Source organism: Leopardus geoffroyi, chromosome A2, assembly GCF_018350155.1.
Source record: "Leopardus geoffroyi isolate Oge1 chromosome A2, O.geoffroyi_Oge1_pat1.0, whole genome shotgun sequence".
Lineage (NCBI taxonomy): Eukaryota > Metazoa > Chordata > Mammalia > Carnivora > Felidae > Leopardus > Leopardus geoffroyi.
The window spans coordinates 60082160-60104010 of record NC_059331.1 but is presented as its reverse complement, the minus strand read 5'-3'; positions in this window follow the sequence as shown (position 1 = coordinate 60104010).

Genomic DNA, 21851 nt, shown 5'->3' with positions numbered 1-21851 from the left:
GTGAGAACTGTTTGAAAACCTAAGTGAGGCCTACAAGGTCAGTGCCATACACTCAAGTCTGTGAAAGAACACTGGGGAAACCACCTTTTAACCACCATCTTGTTTCCCTCAGTTACAAGTGTTTGAAAACCTACGTGGGGACTAGGAGGAAAGGTGCCACATACTCAACTCTGTCCAACTGACTGCACTTTGGGGAAACGATCTTGCAACTAATATGCAACCACACAACCCACCAATTACAGACAAACACCACACGTATATCACACACACCACAATACACATACACACAACACACAAACACGAAACACGAAAAATACACCACACACCAACACCTGTACATTACACTCAAGGCACGCATAACACACATACACGCACACCCTGCACGTACCATACACCTTGCGCACCGCATTAGCCACGTTAATACTAAATGCACACCCACATCACCCATACACCATGTACACATCCGTACACTACACACACCACACAAACACCACGCACTCACCATGCATAGGCCACAACATATCCAACACAGATCACACAAGCCCCAAACACCCACAGTTATAACCTTCCCGCGGTATTACCACATTCAACACACACACACGCAATTTCCAACAAACCACCTCTCCTATAGCACACAAACGCACTCCACATACACAACACAGACACCAAACCTACACCACACATCCAGAAGACAGATGCCACCTCCTCTACACATAACCTACACATACGCCACACACACTTTACCCATATCGCTACAAATGTGACTCACGTACCATACAGCCACACCACTCTTACACCGAACACACAGCAACACATACTACAAACACATCCCTCTCATGACACACGAATACCACACAAACACCTCACCCGTTCACCACATACACATCATATACACACCACACAGATATCTTCCACACACCATTTACTACATGCAATACACATTCCACACATACCCCCCCCCCACAGACACACAACCTACACCCATAAAACACACAAACACACTCCCCATACACACCACACACATGCCAGACGTATACCACACGCAACACACGTACACTGCACAGATACCACTTCAACTATACACACCATGATAATCCATACATGTATGACATACAGACACCACAAACACCACACACACCACACATATATATTACACATTCTCCACCTGTCTGCCACACGCCAACACCACACCAGGCAGCACGTACAAAACACACACGCCATACATGGGCGGCACGCAAACATACATCATAGGTGGAACATACACGCATGGCATATAGAGTAAAATCCCAACACATATCTCACACCTAGAGCACACAGGAAGACACATCCGCCACTTATAAACCACCCCCATACCATGCACACACCACACTCACCACACAAATGCCATACACAGACAGAAACCACATATAGAGCATACATACCATCCATGCAGAACAGGATCGTACACTCAACACCAACCACCCCAATGTACACCACACACACCACACACGTACCCCTCGCACACCCACCAGACGCCACCCACGCCTTGTGATTTACTGCCCGAAATGACACTGCTCAAGTGTCTTTCATGTAAGCTTTCACATACATCTCAGAGGCAGTTTGTTGAAACCTTCGTTATTAGTGTGTGTGTTGGGAGAGGTAGCATGGCGGGCGTGTCGTCTCATCCCTTGAACATAGCGAGATGACCAGCCAATCATTCTGAATACCCCAGAAAGCAACCTGAAGATGGACAGAACCAAGTCCACAGGGAGAGAAGAAGCCACATCAAAGAACGGGAGGAAGTGCAGACAGGGCGTTTGGGGGAGAAATATATCAAGGGTGCTGCAGAGGAGAGGGAGCCCTCATTGAGGAAAGTGTAGGAGGGAGAGGAGCACACAGGGGAACACACACGGTGAACCTTTCCTCAAAGACACATGAAAAGAGTCTCCACATCACTCATCATCAGGGAAATACAAATCAATACTACAGTGAGATGCCACCACACGTCTGTCAGAAGGGCTAAATTTCGCAACCCAAGGAACAAGGGGTGTTGGCAAGGATGTGGAGAACGGGAAACCCTCTGCCACTGTGGGTGGGAATGGAAACTGGTGTGGCCACTCTGGCAAACAGTACAGAGTTTTGTCAAATGTTACCAATAAGATGGACCTGGAACACCTGGATGGCACAGTCAGTTAGGTGACTGACAATATCCACTCAAGTCTGGATCTCACAGTCATGGGACTGAGCCCTCGTTGGGCTCCTCACTGGCAGCATGGAGTTTGCATCGGATTCTCTCTCTCTGTCTCTGCCCCTCCCCATATCTCCCTCTCTCCCTCTCTCCCACTCAAATCAATTAACTAATGAAAACAATTACCCTTTAAAACATGGAGTTGTCCTATGATCCAACATTTGCCCTCCGAGGTATTTATGCAAAGGATACAAAAATACCAATTCAAAGGGATATAGGCACGCCAGTGTTTTTAGCAGCACAATGAAAACTAGCCAAAGATGGAAAGGCCTCAAATGTCCACTGGCTGAGGAATGGATGGAGATGTGGTATACACACACACACACACACACACACACACACACACACACACACCACACACACAAAGGAAAATTACGCAGCCAGGAAAGATAATGTAATTTTCCCTTGCAACGATTTGGCTGGAGTTCGAGATTATAACGCTCAGTGAAATAAGTGTCAGAGAAAGGCCGATACCGTATGAATTCACTCCTATGTAGAATGGAAGAAACAAAAGAAATATATAATCATGGTGGAAAGAGAGATTGGCAAAACAAGAAACAAACTATTAACTATAGACAACAAACTGATAGTTGCCAGAGGAAAGACGGGTGTGGGGATTGGGTTATATAGGAGATGGGAATGAAAGACTACACTTTGTGATGTGCACCAGGTGTTGTGGGGAAGGGTGGAACAACTGAAAACTACACCTGAAACTATTAGTACACTGTGTGTTAACTATCTGGAACTTCCATTAAAGGCTTTAAAAAGCATTCTGTATTAGCGTAGGAAAGGCCCCGTGCTGAAGTGCTCAGAGTATTAGTGTGCGTGCTTCAAGTACCATTCTTTGTGACTGATAGAGAAATAGAGTCTTTCTTCACCACCCGAATAGACCCTCGTGCTTTACTGCCGAAAAGTACCATTTGCTGCCAGAGGGTTTTAGAAATCTTCTTGGGGATAAGTAGTCAGAAGTAGTCTTAAACCCTTGTGTAGAAGCACCAGGAAATGACCTAGCGCCAGGTGCCTAAAAGTACAGTGTGACACACTGTATCTTCCCCTACACCATCGAGATCCCTGGTTTCTAGGTGAGTTTCCAAGCCATTCCTGACCCAATGCAGGGCTCTCAGGGTCTGATGTCCCAAAGCAGGGCTAGCCCCCATGCCCCTGCGCCCCTGGTACTGGGCAGGCAACAGTACTGTAGGAATGGGAGCAACGTGAACCCCTGCCCTCATGGATGGAGCTACGCTCATTCGGAAGAACAGCCTGAGGAAATCTACCGTGCTCCATGACGTGGTCAGGGGACTAAAAGGCTTTGGCATAAATAGCGCACCAAGGTTCATTCCAACATCTTGATTATATGGAGGCACATTCTTCATATCGCAGAACCACTGCTGACCCTCTCTACCAATAGAACAGGCTGAAACACACCAGAATTCAAAGTTCTGCTCAATGTCTTAGGGGAGAATGTGGGCCTCTGGCTCACAGGGCTCCAAAGGGCATCCTGTGGAACACTCCTGTAGCCAGAGACCCCAAAAGTTCTTTTGATACCTGGGCTAGCCAGATCGTGAATATATTGTGCTAGTGACGCTCTTCTACACATGAAGAGCACTCGCCCTCGGTGTATCCAGTTTCAGAAAATTGCTTGATCATCTGTCAAGGTCCGTCTTGGAGTTCATAAAAAGTGAGTCCTAAAAGACCCTAGAAAGATCTCTATCCAACAGCAGATGTCCCATGGGGACCAGCCGTTGTGACTGCGTGACAGGTGGAGCCAGAGTCATCCAGAGCCCTAGGGCATCAGAACGGGTCCAGCCGAGAACTGTGCACGGGGAGGATCCAGCAGCCGTATAGGCCGGGACCTGGCTCCCTTCCTGGGCCCCGCGGAAACGAAGATAAACAGCATCATTCCACACTGATCGCCTTCCCATTGAATGGAAATATTGAGTGGCCTTTGGTCTTTTGGCTGCAACCATCTCCTCTGTCTCCCTGTGTTTCTGACTGCCTCTTGAGTCACCCTTAGAAGCCATGGAGCTGACACTCACACAGCAGGCACCCAGGGACGGACATCGGGTTCCGCCTCCATCCTGAGCTCTGTTCTAGCCACCAGCATCGCATATGCCAAAGGAGAACACTCCTCGTAACCGTGAGCTTGGTGTTTGGCTGTTTGCAGCAAGGGGCGGGGGGATTGGAGCCAGCTCGCCTCCTTGCTCTGCCTGATTGAGGTGCCTTCCTCCTGAAAAGCAGACAGTTCACAAAGGACCAGTAGGCTCCAGAAGGTCAGCAGAGAAAGAGCCCTTTACAGGAAGAGGGCACCAATGTCCCTCTCTGCCCGTTGGAGCCACCACTGGCGGCACCTCCCAGCTACAGCACTGTCACTGCTCACTCCATTCAAGGATGCAAAAAGCAACAAACGCCGACCAAGTCCCAGGGCTCTCTAAGTCCTTCTGAAGGCAGAAGGCAGGTCTGGTGCTGACAGGGCTCCCAGATGGAGACTCTACAGAGTGCTTTTGTTTAAGCCCTCTGTTGTGTCTTCTTCTCACAGCCAGCCAGGTTGCCAGGAGTTGGTGCTGGGCACTGCCCTCTCCATAGAATTCCCCTTCCAAGTTCTGAAGATCTGTGGCCCGCCTTATCGACCTTAACATATCTTTGCGCTCTGGTGGAAACAAGGCTCTTCCCGCAATCCCTTCAGAATCAGTGTCCCAAGAGTCTATCCTCCGTCTTCCACCTGGGAGTCGGATCCAGTCCTTAGGACTGCAGGAGAGACGTTGCCACAGGGCTACTTCTTCATTAATTCACTGGGTTTCAGAAGCATGCGGCCATTCAGAGCTCAGGGATGTGAAGGGGACCAGCGGAGGATGTCTTGTGTTTAAGCTAAGCTGGAGATTTTGTCAGAGAGCTGGCTGGCCTCCTTCTGGCCAGAGGCAAATGAAGGAAGCCAATTTTCCAAGTGGATCCACATTCCCACCATAAATGTGGGTCAAAACTCACCTGACGCCCATTTCCTTTCCCTGGCTGTGTCTGACAATGTATTTTTTTTTTTTTTCTCCCTTAGGCGCCAAGGAGCCATCACTAGCTCAGCTGGCAAACGTGGCTAGGCGGCAAACTCCCACTCTCTTCTTGTGTTCAGCCAGAACTATCAGGTTCTGCTGTACCAAAGGAAAGCAGGCCTTGAGTGCCTGGGTGCTTGGTGCCTGGCCTGCTGTGCTATGGAGGGTGAGTGGGGGCCCAGCTTGCCTCACTGACCTACATGACTGAGTTGCCTTTATTCTGAGAAGCAGACAGTTTGCGCATGGACAGAAGCAATGGGGATGGGGTCAACGTTGGAAGAGCCTTTGCCAGGAATGAGGGAACCAAGTCCCTGTTGCAGATTCCTGAGCAAGGGCCCTCAGAGCCTCATAGCTACAGCTCAAACGCTGCTGCCTCCCTCGAGTGATGGGAAACGTGGCAGCGATAGACCCAGCCAGAAATCCCTGGCTCCCGAAGAAAGCAAGCAAGCTTCTTGCTCACAGGGCTCCCTCCCTTCAGAGGGCCCTTTGGCCTAATCCCACAGGCCTTTCTTACTCTGGATACAACCTGGTTGATAGGAGATTGCGTTGGGGTCTTCATTGTCAACTTTCTCCAAATCTCATGTGTGGTGAAGAACCCTGGCAGTGTGTGTCTCCATTGCCACTCCTGAACTTTGCTGATGAAAGAGGGTTTCGGTGGACACTATTCCGGCACGGTGTTCCAGAGTAACATCCTCTTGTTTCAGCTTGGGTGTTTGGTGGTGTGCTTGTGATGGTGATAGCGATAGCGGTATTGAATCGGGCCCTTCTCAATTTGGTTTCAGAATGATATGGGCCTGTCTATACCAAGTGTGTGCGAGGATGCCCAGGGAGAATGAGTGCTCGTGGTTAGGCTAAGCCTGAAGTTGGGGGTGGATCCCACCTGCTTGCTGTGTGGGTCAAGGGGAAGGGAAGGTCCTGGTCTCTTTCCTCGGTTCTTCCCGTGCCCGCTCGAATGCACAGCTTTGACTCACCCTGGAATCAGTCCTCTCTAATTGCTGCTTTCCTAACGTTGCCAGTTCACAGATGGAGACCCTGTGTCTGTCCCCTACATCAACCCAGGTCCCCGATTTGCGGGTGAGTTTCCAAGGCTTTCCTGACCTGACGTGTGGCTCTCAGAGTCTGATGTCCCAAGGACATCTATTCCCCCTGTCCCTGAGCCTTAGGTGGTGGGCAGGTTATAGTATCATGGGAATGGGTACCAACCGGGACCCCTTCCCTAATGGATAGAATTACCCTCAATCAAAAGAACAGAACGTCTGGCAAGGGCAGCATGCTCCACAACCTGATCAGCTCACATAAAGCCCTTTGAATAAACTGTCGACCCAGACCTCGTTCCCCGCTCTTGATCGTTGCACGGAAGCACATTTTTCATTTCTCACATCCAGTGCTGACCCTCTCGATGGATATGATGGGCAGAAACGCACTAGAAGCCAAAGTTCCCCTCTATTTCTTAAGGGAGACTGTGGGCCTCCTGCCCACAGGGCTCCCACGGGTATCCTTGGCAGAACCCCTGCAACCAAAGCCCACCAAAGGTGCTTGTGATTCCTGAGAAAGCCAGGCTGCGAATACATTGTGCTACTCAGGTTCTTCTAAACATGAGGAACTCTAGCCCTCGTTTTGTCCAGTTTCATGACGTTGTTTTATCATCCATCCAGGTTCGTCTTGGGGTCCATAGAAATTCAGTCTTTCAGAGTACTCTCTCCGGCTTGTGCATGTCCCATGGGAAACAGTCCTTGTGACTGTGGGATAGGTGGAGCTAAAGTGGCTATGGCCTCTTGGTTTCAGGTCTACACGGACATCGGAAGGGCATCAGAAAGGGTCCAGCCGAGAGCTATGTGTGGGGATGGCTCTGCCAGACGTATTAGCGGGGAACTGTCCCCCTTGCCGGGCCGAGTGGAAATGAAGAGAACTCTCTCCATTCCACATTGATTGCATTCCCACTGGATGGAAATATCGAATGCCCTTTGGTCCTGGCTGTAGCCATATCCTCTCCCTTCCTGTGTTTCTGACTGCCTCTTCATTCACACTTAGGAGTCTCAGAGCTGGTACTCACTCAGCAGGCACCCTTGGATGGGCATCGGGTTCCCACTCGGTTCCACGCTCACTTATAGCCATCGGCATCTGATACGTATCCCAAAGGAGAGTGGGGCTCCGTACCCTGACCTTGGGGCTTGGCTGTTTGTAGCAAGGCATGGGTGGATGGGTGGGTGGGTGGGTGGAGCCAGCTCAACTCTCTACTCTGCCTGATTGATGTGCCTTCCTTCTGAAAAGCAAAGAGTTCACACAGGAGCCGAAGGCTCCAGAAGCTGGTCCGCACAGAAAGGGCCTCTTACAGTTAGAGGGCACCAATGCCCCTCTCCACACTTTGGAACCACAGCAGGGAACGTCGCAGCTAGAGCACAGTCACTGCTCACTCCATTCAGTGTTGCAAAAACAATCAAAAGCTGACCAAGACCCAAGGTGCCCTAGGTCCTTCTTGGAGGAAGAAGGCGGGACTGGTGCTGACACGGCCCCCAGATGGAGACACTAGATGGCGCTTTTGCATAAGCTGTCTGGGGTTTCTTCTTCTTCTAGCCAGGTTGCCAGGAGCTGGTGCAGGGCACTGCCTTCTCCCTAGAATTCCCCTTCCAAGCTCTGAAGAGCTCCGGCCCTCCTCATCCAGCTTGATGCATTGTTGCTGTCTTGTAGAAACAAGGTTCTTCTCACAATCTCTTCAGAACCAGAGTCTCCAAAGTCCTATCCTCTGTCTTCGACCTGAGAGTCTGGTCCAGTGCTTGTGACTGTGGGGGAGTTTTTGCCACAGGACTCCTTCCTCATTAAATCACTGGCTTTCAGAAGTGTGCATGCATTCAGAGGCCCCGGGCGTTTGGAGGGACCCAGCTAGAGGGTGTTTGGTGTGTATGCTGTCCAGAGATTTGGGAAGGGAGCTGGTCTCCTTCTGGGCCGAAGGCAAATGAAGCAAAACATCTCTGCAAGGGGAGCCCCATTCCCTTTTCAAAGGTTGAGCTTTGGCCCACCTGGTGCCCATTTCTATTGCCTTGCTATGTTTTAGAGAATGTATTTTTTTTTCTCCGTTAGGCGCCACGAAGGCACCCCTCAGTCACTTGGCTCCCCTGGGCAGGCCACAAATTCTCACTCTGCTCCTGTGTTCAGTGAGAGCAATCAGTCTCTGCTCTACCGAAGGAAAACGGGTGTTGAGTGGCTGGGTGCTTGGTGCGTGGCCTGCGGTGCTATGGAGGGTGAAGGGGAGCCGGCTTTCCTCACTCTCCTGGATGACTGAGGTACCTTCATTCTGAGAAGCCGACATTTTGCACGTGGGCACTGTGAATCGAGAGGGGGACATCATTGGAAGAGCCCTTGCCGGGAATGAGGGAACCAAGTCCTTGCTGCAGATTCCTGAGCAAGAGCCCTCAGAACCCCATCGTCACAGCTCAAGCACTGCTACTTCCTTCAACTGATGGGAAACGTGGCGGGGATAGACCAAGCCAGCAATCCCTGGCTCCTGAAGAAAGATGGCAGGCTTCTTGCTGACAAGGTTCCCAGGTGTAGTCCTTCAGAGGACCCTTTTGGTCAAAGCCCACAGGCCTTTCTTATTCTGGGTACAACCTGGTTGAAAGGACACTGTGCTGGATCCTTCGTTCTCTAGTTTCTCCAAATCATGTGTGATGAAGAACTCTAGCAGTGTATGTCTCCCTTGCCCCCCCCTCCCCCCCCCCCCCCCGAGCCCTTTGGATGAAAGCCTGTTTGCAGGGAAACTATTCTGAGACAGTATCTCAGAGTTCTATCGTATTCTTTCGGCTTGGGGGTCGGGTGGTGTTTTAGTGGTGGTGATGGAGATGGTGGTTAGTAGATGGCTTCATTGGGCAATTCTCAATACGGTTTCAGAATGAGGAGGCCCTCCCCAAACTCGGGGTGCGTGCAGGTGTCCAGAGAGACTGCCTTTTGGGTAGGCAGTTCTGTATACAGAGTTCTCTATGTGGCACTTTTGTCAAAGGCTCTGCATAGTTTTTCAAACCTTTCTAAGTGAACAAGATGTTAGTTGAAGGAGTTTCCCCACAGTTGTGTTTGCCACAGGCTCCGCTTGTGGTTTCAAACACTTCAAACTTAGTGATACAAGGTGTTAGTTAACAAAGTCTTTGCCCACACAAATTCGTTCACAGAGTTGAGTTTATGGCACTTTGCCCATAAGCCGCGCACAGGTTTCAAACACTTCAAATAATGAATAAAGATAGTTGAAAGATGGATTGTCCGCTCTATTTTCTCACTGTGTCTGGTATATGTCACTTTCCACATTGTTCCCCACACATGTTTTCCAATGTTTCTAACGTCGTTACCTAAAGATGTTAGCTGAAAGATGCTTTCCTAAGAGTGCAGGTTGAGAGTTGAGTATATGGCACTTTTGCATAGGTCACGCACAGCGTTTCAGACACTTGTAACTTAGGGAAAAAAATAGTTGAAAAAATGTTTCCGCACAGAGTTCAGTATAGGGCACGTACCGTGTAGGCCGCGCATGGGTTTTCAAAAGAGCTCACCCTGGGTGAAATCCGATGTTAGTTGAATGAATGGCACTTTCCTCATAGGCCGTGCATAGGTTTTCAAACACTTCTAACTTAAATGAAAGATTTTAGTTGAAAGACGGTTTCTGACAGTGCTCCACAGTTGTCCGTATCTGGCACTACCCTCATCGTACCCTCATGCGTTTGCAAACACTCCTAAATTTGTGCTACAAGATGTTACTTTAAAGATGGTTTCCACGAAGTGCAGGTTGACAGAGGTGAGTATATGGCACTTTCGGCATAGCCTCCCCATAGGTTTTCTAACGCTTCTAGTTTCGTTACACAAGATGTTGATTGAAAGATTTTTTCCTCACATGTTGTGTCACAGATTTGAGTATATGCCCTTTTCAGCATAGACCCCGAACGGTCTTCAATTTTCAATTCGTGAAACCAGATGTTAGTTGACATATCGATTCACCACGTAGTTTCACACAGTTTAGTATATCGCTTCTCATAGATTTTCACACCCTTCTAACTTAGAGGAACGAGATGGTAGTTGAAAAGTGGTATCCCCACGGTATTTCACAGCGTTGAAGTTACGGCACTCTCCTTCCACATAGGCCCCGCTTCTGTTTTCAAACATTTGCAACTCAGTGAAACCTGATGTTAAGAGAAAGATTGTTTCCCGACAGGGCAGTTTCACAGTCATGTGGCACTTTCAGTGTAAGCCCATTATGATTTTCAAATAACTTAAGTTAGTGAAGCAAGAGATTAGTTGGAAGATGGAGTCCCCACGGAGTGACTCTATAGCTCTTTCCTTGGGCCCAGCGTAGGTTTTCAAACCCTTCGTTAGTGAAACAAGATTTTAGTTGAAAGACCATATAGGCAACTCTGAGATAGAACAATGTGGGGAATCCATCTTCCAACTCCTCTCATGCCTCACTGAGTTAGAGGTGTTTCACAACAATGAGGTGCTTCCACCGAAGTGCCACATATTCCACTCAGGAAAGTGCACTGTTGAAAATATTTCTCTTATGTGGTGTCACTCAGTTACAATGCTGAAAACAGGTGAGGACTTCTGTGGAGAGTGACTTACACTCAATTGTGTGAAACCACACCGTGGGGAAACCGACTTTCAAACTACCGTCTGTGTTCTCTGAGGTAAAGTGGTTGAAAATCTATGAAGGACCTGGGCGAAAAGTGCCACATACTGGCATCTGTGGAACAACAATGTGGGGAAACCTTCTTTCAACTAACATCTCATATCACTGTTACAAGTGTCTGAAAACCTATGCGCGGCTTACGGGGAAAGTGCCGGATCGTCAACTCTTTGAAAAACCTAGGCATGACCTACAAGGAAAATGCCATATACGCAAGTCTGTGAAACTAGGCTCTGGGGGAACCATCGTACATCTCAAATGTAGTTTCACTAACTCAGGGGTTTGGATACTACAGGCCGAACCTAGGAAGATAGTGCAATACACGTATCTCTGTGAAACATTGGGGTGAAACAATCTTTCATCCACCATCTGGGTTCACTCTGTTAGACTTATTTGAAACCCCTTAGAGGACCACCACATAAAGTGCCATAGACTGTATTCTGTCAGGCGACCCCGTGGTGAAACACTCTTCCAACGGTCATCTCCTTTCCCTGAGAAGTGTTTGCAAAACTATGCAGGTCCTATGCTGAAAGTGCCATGTACACAGCTCTGTCAAACTGCCCTTTGCGGAAATCATCTTTCAACTAACATCTTGTATCAACTTAGAAGTGTTTGAAAATGCAGGCGGCAAACGATGCGGAAAGTGATTTATTCTCGACACTGAGAGAGAATACTGTGGACAAGACGTGTCTCAACTAATGTCTTGCATCCCGAAGAACTGTTTGAAAGGCTATGCGGGGCCTATGCCGAAAATGCCATATACACAACTCTGAGAAACCACTCTGGTGAAATTATCCTTCAATTAACATCCGGTTGCAATAAGTGGCAGCTCTGGAAGTCTATCTGGAGCCAACATGGTAAGTGCCATATACTCACTTGTGGGCACTGTGTTTGAAAACCTACGCGGTCCCGAGGCGGAAATACCAATATACCTCACTGTGCGGAACAAAACTATGGGGAAAATCATCTTTGAACTCCTTTCACTCCTTTCACTAAGTTAGAGCTTTTCCAAAACCATGGCGGGCCCTATGCAGAAAGCGCCATATACGCAATTCTGTCAAACAACACTGTGGGGAATCCATCTTTTCACTAACATCTGGTTTCACTAAGCTCCCAGTGTTTGAACAGCCCGGCAGGGAACTATGCGGAATGTGCCATATACTCAACTCTCTGAAACAACAGTGTGCTGAAACTACCTTTCAAAATTTGGTTTCAGAAACTTAGTTTCAAAACCTAAGCATGACTTACCTGGAAAGTGCCGTATGTGCAACTCTTGAAACAACACTGTGGTGAAACCACGTTTCACCCAAAACCTGCTTCCACTAAAGCTGCCATAAATGTTTGAATTCACGTGCGGGGCCTAGGCGGATAGTGCCATATACTACATTCTGTGAAGCATACTGTAGTATGAAACCCACTACTAACACCTCAACTAACATCGGATTTCACCCAGTGAGAACTATTGGAAAACCTACCCAGAGAGCGCAGTAGACGCAACTCTACGAACGGCCGGGGACGTTATCTTTCTTCTGTCACCTAGTTATATTGTGAGAGAAGTGTTTGAAACGTCATGCGAACCCTATGAGGAAAGTGCCTTGTACTCAACTTTGTGAAACAGCACAGTGGCGAAACCGTCTTTCCTCTAGCATCTGATCTCAGACAGTTAGAATTGGTTGAAAAGGTACGGCGGGTCTACAGGCAAGGTGCCATATGTTCAACTCTGTGAAACCGCACTGTGGCGAAATCATCTTTCACCTAAAGCTTCCTTTCCCCAAGCTATAAATGTTGGAATACACAATGCGGGGCCTAATAAGCTCCATTCTCTGAAACGAACTGTGGGGGGAACATTCCTTCAAGTAACATCTGATTTCACAGAGAACTCATTTGAAAACCTATGCAGGGCCTACAGGGCAAGTGTCGTATACTCAGCTCTGTGAAACAACGCTGTGCAGAAAGCATCTTTCAACTAGTATCTCGTTTCACTAAGTTAGAAGTCTTTGAATAGCTACCCGGAGCCTAGGCCAAGAGTGCCAACTACTCAAATGTGTCAACCTGCAGTTTGCAGCAACCAACTTGCAACTTACGTCTTCCTTCACTAAGGTAGAAGTGTTTGAAAACCTATGCGGGGAATGATGTGAAAAGTGACCTTTAATCGACCCTGTGAGAGAGTACTCTGGACAAACCATCTTTCAACTGACATCTTGGGTCACTAAGGTAGAAGCGTTTGAAAACCCATGCGCGGCTTAGGCGGAAAGTGCCATATACACAACTCCGTGAACCAACAGGGTGGAGAAGGAATCTTTCACCTACCATCTGGTTTCACAAAGTCAAAGTGCTTGAAAACCTATGCACGATCTACGTGGCAAGTTCCATATACTCGACTCTGTGAAAAAACACTCTGAGGAAATACTCTTTCACCTCATACCTGCTTTCACCAAGTGTGACATGTTTGAATACACACGCGGGGCCTAGGCGGATAGTGCCATACACTCCACTCTGTGAAACAACGTTGTGGTGCGACAATTTTCCAATCTGGTTTCACCGAGTGAGAACTCATTGAAAACCTCTGCAGGGCTTATACTGTCAAACTGCACTTTGTGGCAACCATCTTTCAACTAACAGCTTCTATCACTACATTAGAAGTGTCTCAAAACCTATGCGGGGAACGATGTGGAAAGTGACCCATAGTCGACACTGTGAGAGAACTACTCTGGACAGACCATCTTGCAAGTAACATCTTGTTCCACCAAGATAGAAGTGTCTGAAAACCTAAGCACGGACTAGACGGAAAGTGCCAGATCCTCAACTCTGGGAACGCACACTGTGGTGACAGAATCGTTCAGCTGGGACTTGATTTCAATCAGTCACAACTCTTTGAAAACTTATGCTGGGCCTACACGGCAAGCGACACAGACTCTGTGAAGCAACAAGTCGGGGAAACTCTCTTTCAACTAACACATCGATCGCTTCACTAAATTAGAAGTGTTTGACAAACTATGCGGGGCATGTGCCGACAGGGCCATACACTCAACTCTGTCGAGCTGCACTTGGCGAAAACCATCTTTCAACTAACATCTTGTATCACTAAGTTAGAAGTGTTTGACAACCCAGGCAGGAAACCATGCGGAAAGTGACATATACACGACCCTGTGAGAGAATACTGTGGACAAACCATCTCTTAACTGACATCTTGTATCACTAAGTCAAAAGTGCGTGAAAAAACAGGCGGGGCCTATGCTGACAGGGCCGTATACTCAACTCGGCCAAAAAACAAAGGGAGGAAACCAGCCTCAAAGTCACGTCTTGGTTGACGTAGAAATATTTGAAAATCTATGCGGGAAACGACGTGGAAGGTGACATATACCAGTCACTGGGAAAGAATCCTGCGAAGAAACCGTTTTTCAACTATCATCATGTGTCACTAAGTTACAAGGGTTTCACTCTTTCAGCTAACACCTTGTTCGCTAAGTTATAAATGTTGGAAAACCCATGCAGGGCCTATGCGGAAAGTGCCATATATGTAACTGTGAAAAACCAGTGTGGCGAAACCGTCGTTAAGGCACATCTCGTTTCACAAAATTAGAAGAGTTTGAAAACCTATGCGGGGGCTATAGGAAAAGCGCTATAAACTCACCTCAGTGAAACAACACTTGGGGGAAACAACCTTTCACTTAACATCTGGTTACACTAAATTACGAGCGTTTGAAAACGCATGCGGGGGGGCTTAAATGGCTAGTGCCATACACTCCGTTCTGGGAAACAACGCTGTGAGGAAACCGTCATTCAACCAACCCCCGGGTCTCACTAAGTGAAAAGGGGAAAACCTATGCAAAGCCTACACGGAAAGTCCATAACTTTGTGAAAAGCGTGTGGTGAAACGTTGTTTCAACTATTATCTAGTTTCACTAAGTTAAAATGGTTTCACATCTATGCGGGATCTATGCGAAAAGGGCCATATAGGCAACTCTGAGATAGACCACTGTGGGGAACCCCCTCTTCCGACTCATCTCTTGCTTCACTTAAGTTAGAGGTGTTTGAAAACCACGCGGGGCCTACACCTAAAGTGCCACATACTCACCTCTGTGACACAAGCCTATCTTGGAAAATCTTTCTCCTGAGGTCTGGTTGCACTCAGTAACGAGTGTTTGAAAACACACGCAGGGCCCACCAAGACAGTGCCATACGCTCACCTCTGGGAAAGTACCCTGTGGGGAAACGGCCTTTCAACTACCGTCTGGGTTCTCTGAGATAGAAGTGTTTGAAAACGTAGGAGAAGCCTCATGGCTAAGTGCCACATACTCAACTGTGGGAAACAAAAGTGTGCTGAAACGATCTTTCAGCTAACACCTGGCTTCACTAATTGAAAACGGTTTGAAAACCATTCAGGGTCTATGCAGAAAGTGCCATATATTCAGCCATGTGACACAACACTTTGGGGAACCATCTTCCAACTACCATGTTGTTTCACTACGTTAGAAGTGTCTGAAAACCAGGCGGAGACTACAGCAAAAGTGCCATAGAGTCAACTCTGTGAAACACCACTGTGGGGAATCCACGTTTCAAGTAACCTCTTGTTCCACTTCGTTACAAGTGCTTGAAAACCTATGCCGGTTCTAAGCAGGAAGTGCTATGGGCTCAAATCCGTAGACATCACTGTGGTGAAGCCATCTTTCAAAGGGCATCTGGGTACACTTGTTAGAAGTATTTGAAAACCTATGGGGGCTTATGCGAAAAGTGCCCTACGCTCAAGTGTGTCAAGCAGCTTTTGGGGAAACCACCTTTCAACTAACATCTTGTTTCACCGTGTTAGAAGCGTTTCAAACACTGTGCTAGGAAGCGTGAGGAAAGTGACATATACTAGACACAGTGAAAACGTACTGTAGGGAAACCGTCTTTCAACTCAATTCTGCTGTGGCTAAGTTAGAAGGGTTTGAAAACTTCTGCAGGGCCTATGCGCAAGTGCCGTGCTCTCCATTCTGTGAGACAACACTGTAGGGAAACAGTCTTTCGACTAACATCTGGTTTCACTAAGTGTGAACTGTTTGAAAACCTATGAGGTTCCTACAAGGTAAGTGCCGTGTAGTCAACTGTGTGAAAGAGCACTCTGGGTGTGGCATCTTTTAACCCCTTGTTTTAGTACGTTAGAAGCAATTGCAAAACTATGCAGGGATGAATGCAGAAAGTGCCATGTACTCAACTCTGTCAAGCTGCACTTTGGCGAAACCCTCTTTCAACTAACAACTTTGTGTCACTACCATAGAAGTGTTTCAAAACCTATGGAGGGAATGATGTGGAAAGGGACACATTTACTCAGCTGTGTCAAACCGCACTCTGGGGAAAACACCTTTCAAGTGATAGCTGATTCAACTAAATTGGAAGTGCTAGAAAGCCCCTGTGGGGCCCAAACGGAAAGTGCCACACACTCACTCTATGAAAGAACACTGTGAGGAAACCGTCTTTCAACGTTCTCTTTTCACCAAGTCAGTCAGAAGGGTTTGAAGCTCTATGCAGGGAACGGTGGGGAAAGTGACATTTACTCGACGTTGTGAGAGAGTACTGGGGAGAAACCATCTTTCATCTGACATCTTGTTTCAGTAAGTGAGAACTGTTTGAAAACCTATGCACAGTCTACAAAGTGCCCTATAGTCAACTGTGTGAAAGGACACAGTGGGGGGGGGGGGAGACCATCTTTTCACTCGCATCTTGTTTCGCTCAGTTGGAAGTGTTTGAAGACCTATGTGGGGAACGATGTGGAAGGTGGCATACACCAGGCACTGTGAAAGAACACTGTGGAGAAACCATCTTTCAACTGACATGTTTCACTAGAAGTGTTTGAAGAACTCCGTGGGGGCTTAAGCAGAAAGTTCCATATACTCTGTCAAGTCCCTGAACGTTGGGACACCATCTTTCCGCTAACATCTTGTTTAACTACGACAGAAGTGTTTGAAAACTTATGCAGGGAGCGATGTGGAACGTGATGTGTATTCGATACTCGGAAAGAACACAGCGGAGACGCTATCTTGCAACTAACGTCTTGTTTGACTAACTTAGAAGAGTTTGAAAAGTATCTGGACGTATACACTAAGTGCTATATCCTCAAGTATGTAAAAACAACCCTGGGGGAAACCATCTTTCAAATAACCGCTCCTTTCTCTTTGTTAGAAGAGGTTGAACAGTTATGAGAAGCCTATACTGAAAGTGCCATATACTCGTCGCCGTCAAACTGCACTTTGGGGAAGCCCATCTTTCAAGTCACATCTTGTATTACTAAGTTGGAATTGCTTGAAATCTTATGTGGGGAGCGATGTGGAAAGTGATATTTACCCGATCCTGTGAAGGAGTACTGTGGAGATACGATCTTTCCACTAACATCTTGTTTCACAAAGTGAGAACCGTTTGGAAACCCGAAGTATAGGGGCCTATGCAGAAAGTGCCATATACTCAATTCAGTGAAACAATACTCTGGGGAAACCATCTTGCAGCTACACTCTCATTTCACTAAGTTAGTAGTGTTTGAAACCTATGGGGACTTACGCAGAAAGCCCCATGTGCTCAATTGTGTGAAAGAACACTGTGGTGAACCACAGCCTCTCTAATGATATCTTGTTTCACTATAAATGAAAGCTGCCTGAAAACCAAAGCGGGCCCTACAAAGTAAGCGCCACATAGGCAACTGTGTCAAAGGACCCTGGTTAAAGGATCTTTTAACTAACGTCTAGTTTCACTAAGTTAGAAGGGTTTGAAAAACCATGAGGAGACTATGTGGACAGTGCCATATACTCAATTCAGACAAGCTGCACTTTGGGGAAACCACGTTTCAAGTAACATCTGATTCAACTAACTGGAAGTGTTTGAAAACTTATGCGCGGACTAGGAAGAAAGTGCCATATACTCAACTCTGTGAAACAACACTGAGGTCAAACCATCTTTCAACTAACCTCTTGTTTCACCATGCCAGAAAGGTTTCAGACACTTTGCTAGGAATGATGAGGGAAGTGACGTGCACTCGACTCTGAAAGTATACTGTGGAGACACCATGCTTCAACTCACATCTGGTGTCTCTTAAGTTAGAAGTGTTTGAAAACTTAGGCGGGGCCTAGGAGGAAAGTGACATACGCCCAATTATGTGAAACAACACGATGATGAAACAGACTTTCAACTAGGCTCTTATTTCACTAAGGGAGAACTGTTTGAAAACCTATGTGGGGCCGACAAAGTACCATTTATTCAACTGTGGGAAAGAACACTCTGGGTAAAGCACCTTGTCACTAACATCCGGTTTCACTAAGACAAAAGTGCTTGGAAAACTGCGCAGACTATGCACAAATTGCCATACACTGAACCCTGTCGAACGGCACTTTGGGGGAACCATCTTTCAAATAACATCTTGTATCACTCCATTAGCATTGTTTGATGTCCTGTGTGGGGAACGATGTGGAAGGTGACGTACACCAGCTACTGTGAAAGAACACTGTGGAGAAACCATCTTTCAACCAACATCTTGTGCAAATAAGTTAGCCGCGTTCGAAACCCTAGGCCGTATGCTCAACTCTGTCATACTGCACTTTAGGGAAACCACCTTTCCAAAATCATCTGGTTCAACTAACTTGGAAGTGTGTGAAAACCCATGTGGGGCCTGGTCGGAAAGTGCCATACACTCAACTTCGTGAAACACTGCGGGGAAAGCATTTTTCAACTAACATCTTGTTTCACCGTGTTGGAAATGTTTGGAAGACGTTGCTGGGAACGATGGGTAAAGGGACATATACTCGACTCTGTGGAAACCTACTGTGGAGAAACCATCTTTCAACTCACATCTGGCTTCCCTAAGTTAGAAGGGTTTGAAAACCCATGCAGGGCCTAGACGGAAATGCCCTACACTCCGTGCTGTGAAACAACACTGTAGGGAAACAGTCTTTCAACTAATATCTGGTTTCACTAAGTGGGAACTGTTTGCAAACCAATGCGGGGCCTGCAGGGTAAGTGCCATATACTCAACTCCGTCAAAGTGCACTTTCAGGAAACCATCTTTTAACTGACATCTCCTTTCACCGAGTCAGAAGTGTTTGAAAACCACCCAGTGCGTAAGAATCTTGTGCAGGAACCATCTTTAAGCATCATTTTCGTTTCAGTAAGTTAGAAGTGTTTGAAAACCTATGTGGGGTCTATGAGGACCGCGCCATATACTCAAGTCTGTCAAAGTGCGCTTTGGGGAAACCATCTTTCTTTCAACCCACATCGTGTATCATCACTAAGTTAGAATTGTGTGAATCCTATGAGGGGAACGGTGTGGACAGGGACCCTTCCTCGACATTGTGAGAGAGTACTGTGGAGAAACCATCTTTCATCTGACATCATGTTTCAGTAAGTGAGAACTGTTTGAAAACCTAAGTGAGGCCTACAAGGTCAGTGCCATACACTCAAGTCTGTGAAAGAACACTGGGGAAACCACCTTTTAACCACCATCTTGTTTCCCTCAGTTACAAGTGTTTGAAAACCTACGTGGGGACTAGGAGGAAAGGTGCCACATACTCAACTCTGTCCAACTGACTGCACTTTGGGGAAACGATCTTGCAACTAATATGCAACCACACAACCCACCAATTACAGACAAACACCACACGTATATCACACACACCACAATACACATACACACAACACACAAACACGAAACACGAAAAATACACCACACACCAACACCTGTACATTACACTCAAGGCACGCATAACACACATACACGCACACCCTGCACGTACCATACACCTTGCGCACCGCATTAGCCACGTTAATACTAAATGCACACCCACATCACCCATACACCATGTACACATCCGTACACTACACACACCACACAAACACCACGCACTCACCATGCATAGGCCACAACATATCCAACACAGATCACACAAGCCCCAAACACCCACAGTTATAACCTTCCCGCGGTATTACCACATTCAACACACACACACGCAATTTCCAACAAACCACCTCTCCTATAGCACACAAACGCACTCCACATACACAACACAGACACCAAACCTACACCACACATCCAGAAGACAGATGCCACCTCCTCTACACATAACCTACACATACGCCACACACACTTTACCCATATCGCTACAAATGTGACTCACGTACCATACAGCCACACCACTCTTACACCGAACACACAGCAACACATACTACAAACACATCCCTCTCATGACACACGAATACCACACAAACACCTCACCCGTTCACCACATACACATCATATACACACCACACAGATATCTTCCACACACCATTTACTACATGCAATACACATTCCACACATACCCCCCCCCCACAGACACACAACCTACACCCATAAAACACACAAACACACTCCCCATACACACCACACACATGCCAGACGTATACCACACGCAACACACGTACACTGCACAGATACCACTTCAACTATACACACCATGATAATCCATACATGTATGACATACAGACACCACAAACACCACACACACCACACATATATATTACACATTCTCCACCTGTCTGCCACACGCCAACACCACACCAGGCAGCACGTACAAAACACACACGCCATACATGGGCGGCACGCAAACATACATCATAGGTGGAACATACACGCATGGCATATAGAGTAAAATCCCAACACATATCTCACACCTAGAGCACACAGGAAGACACATCCGCCACTTATAAACCACCCCCATACCATGCACACACCACACTCACCACACAAATGCCATACACAGACAGAAACCACATATAGAGCATACATACCATCCATGCAGAACAGGATCGTACACTCAACACCAACCACCCCAATGTACACCACACACACCACACACGTACCCCTCGCACACCCACCAGACGCCACCCACGCCTTGTGATTTACTGCCCGAAATGACACTGCTCAAGTGTCTTTCATGTAAGCTTTCACATACATCTCAGAGGCAGTTTGTTGAAACCTTCGTTATTAGTGTGTGTGTTGGGAGAGGTAGCATGGCGGGCGTGTCGTCTCATCCCTTGAACATAGCGAGATGACCAGCCAATCATTCTGAATACCCCAGAAAGCAACCTGAAGATGGACAGAACCAAGTCCACAGGGAGAGAAGAAGCCACATCAAAGAACGGGAGGAAGTGCAGACAGGGCGTTTGGGGGAGAAATATATCAAGGGTGCTGCAGAGGAGAGGGAGCCCTCATTGAGGAAAGTGTAGGAGGGAGAGGAGCACACAGGGGAACACACACGGTGAACCTTTCCTCAAAGACACATGAAAAGAGTCTCCACATCACTCATCATCAGGGAAATACAAATCAATACTACAGTGAGATGCCACCACACGTCTGTCAGAAGGGCTAAATTTCGCAACCCAAGGAACAAGGGGTGTTGGCAAGGATGTGGAGAACGGGAAACCCTCTGCCACTGTGGGTGGGAATGGAAACTGGTGTGGCCACTCTGGCAAACAGTACAGAGTTTTGTCAAATGTTACCAATAAGATGGACCTGGAACACCTGGATGGCACAGTCAGTTAGGTGACTGACAATATCCACTCAAGTCTGGATCTCACAGTCATGGGACTGAGCCCTCGTTGGGCTCCTCACTGGCAGCATGGAGTTTGCATCGGATTCTCTCTCTCTGTCTCTGCCCCTCCCCATATCTCCCTCTCTCCCTCTCTCCCACTCAAATCAATTAACTAATGAAAACAATTACCCTTTAAAACATGGAGTTGTCCTATGATCCAACATTTGCCCTCCGAGGTATTTATGCAAAGGATACAAAAATACCAATTCAAAGGGATATAGGCACGCCAGTGTTTTTAGCAGCACAATGAAAACTAGCCAAAGATGGAAAGGCCTCAAATGTCCACTGGCTGAGGAATGGATGGAGATGTGGTATACACACACACACACACACAC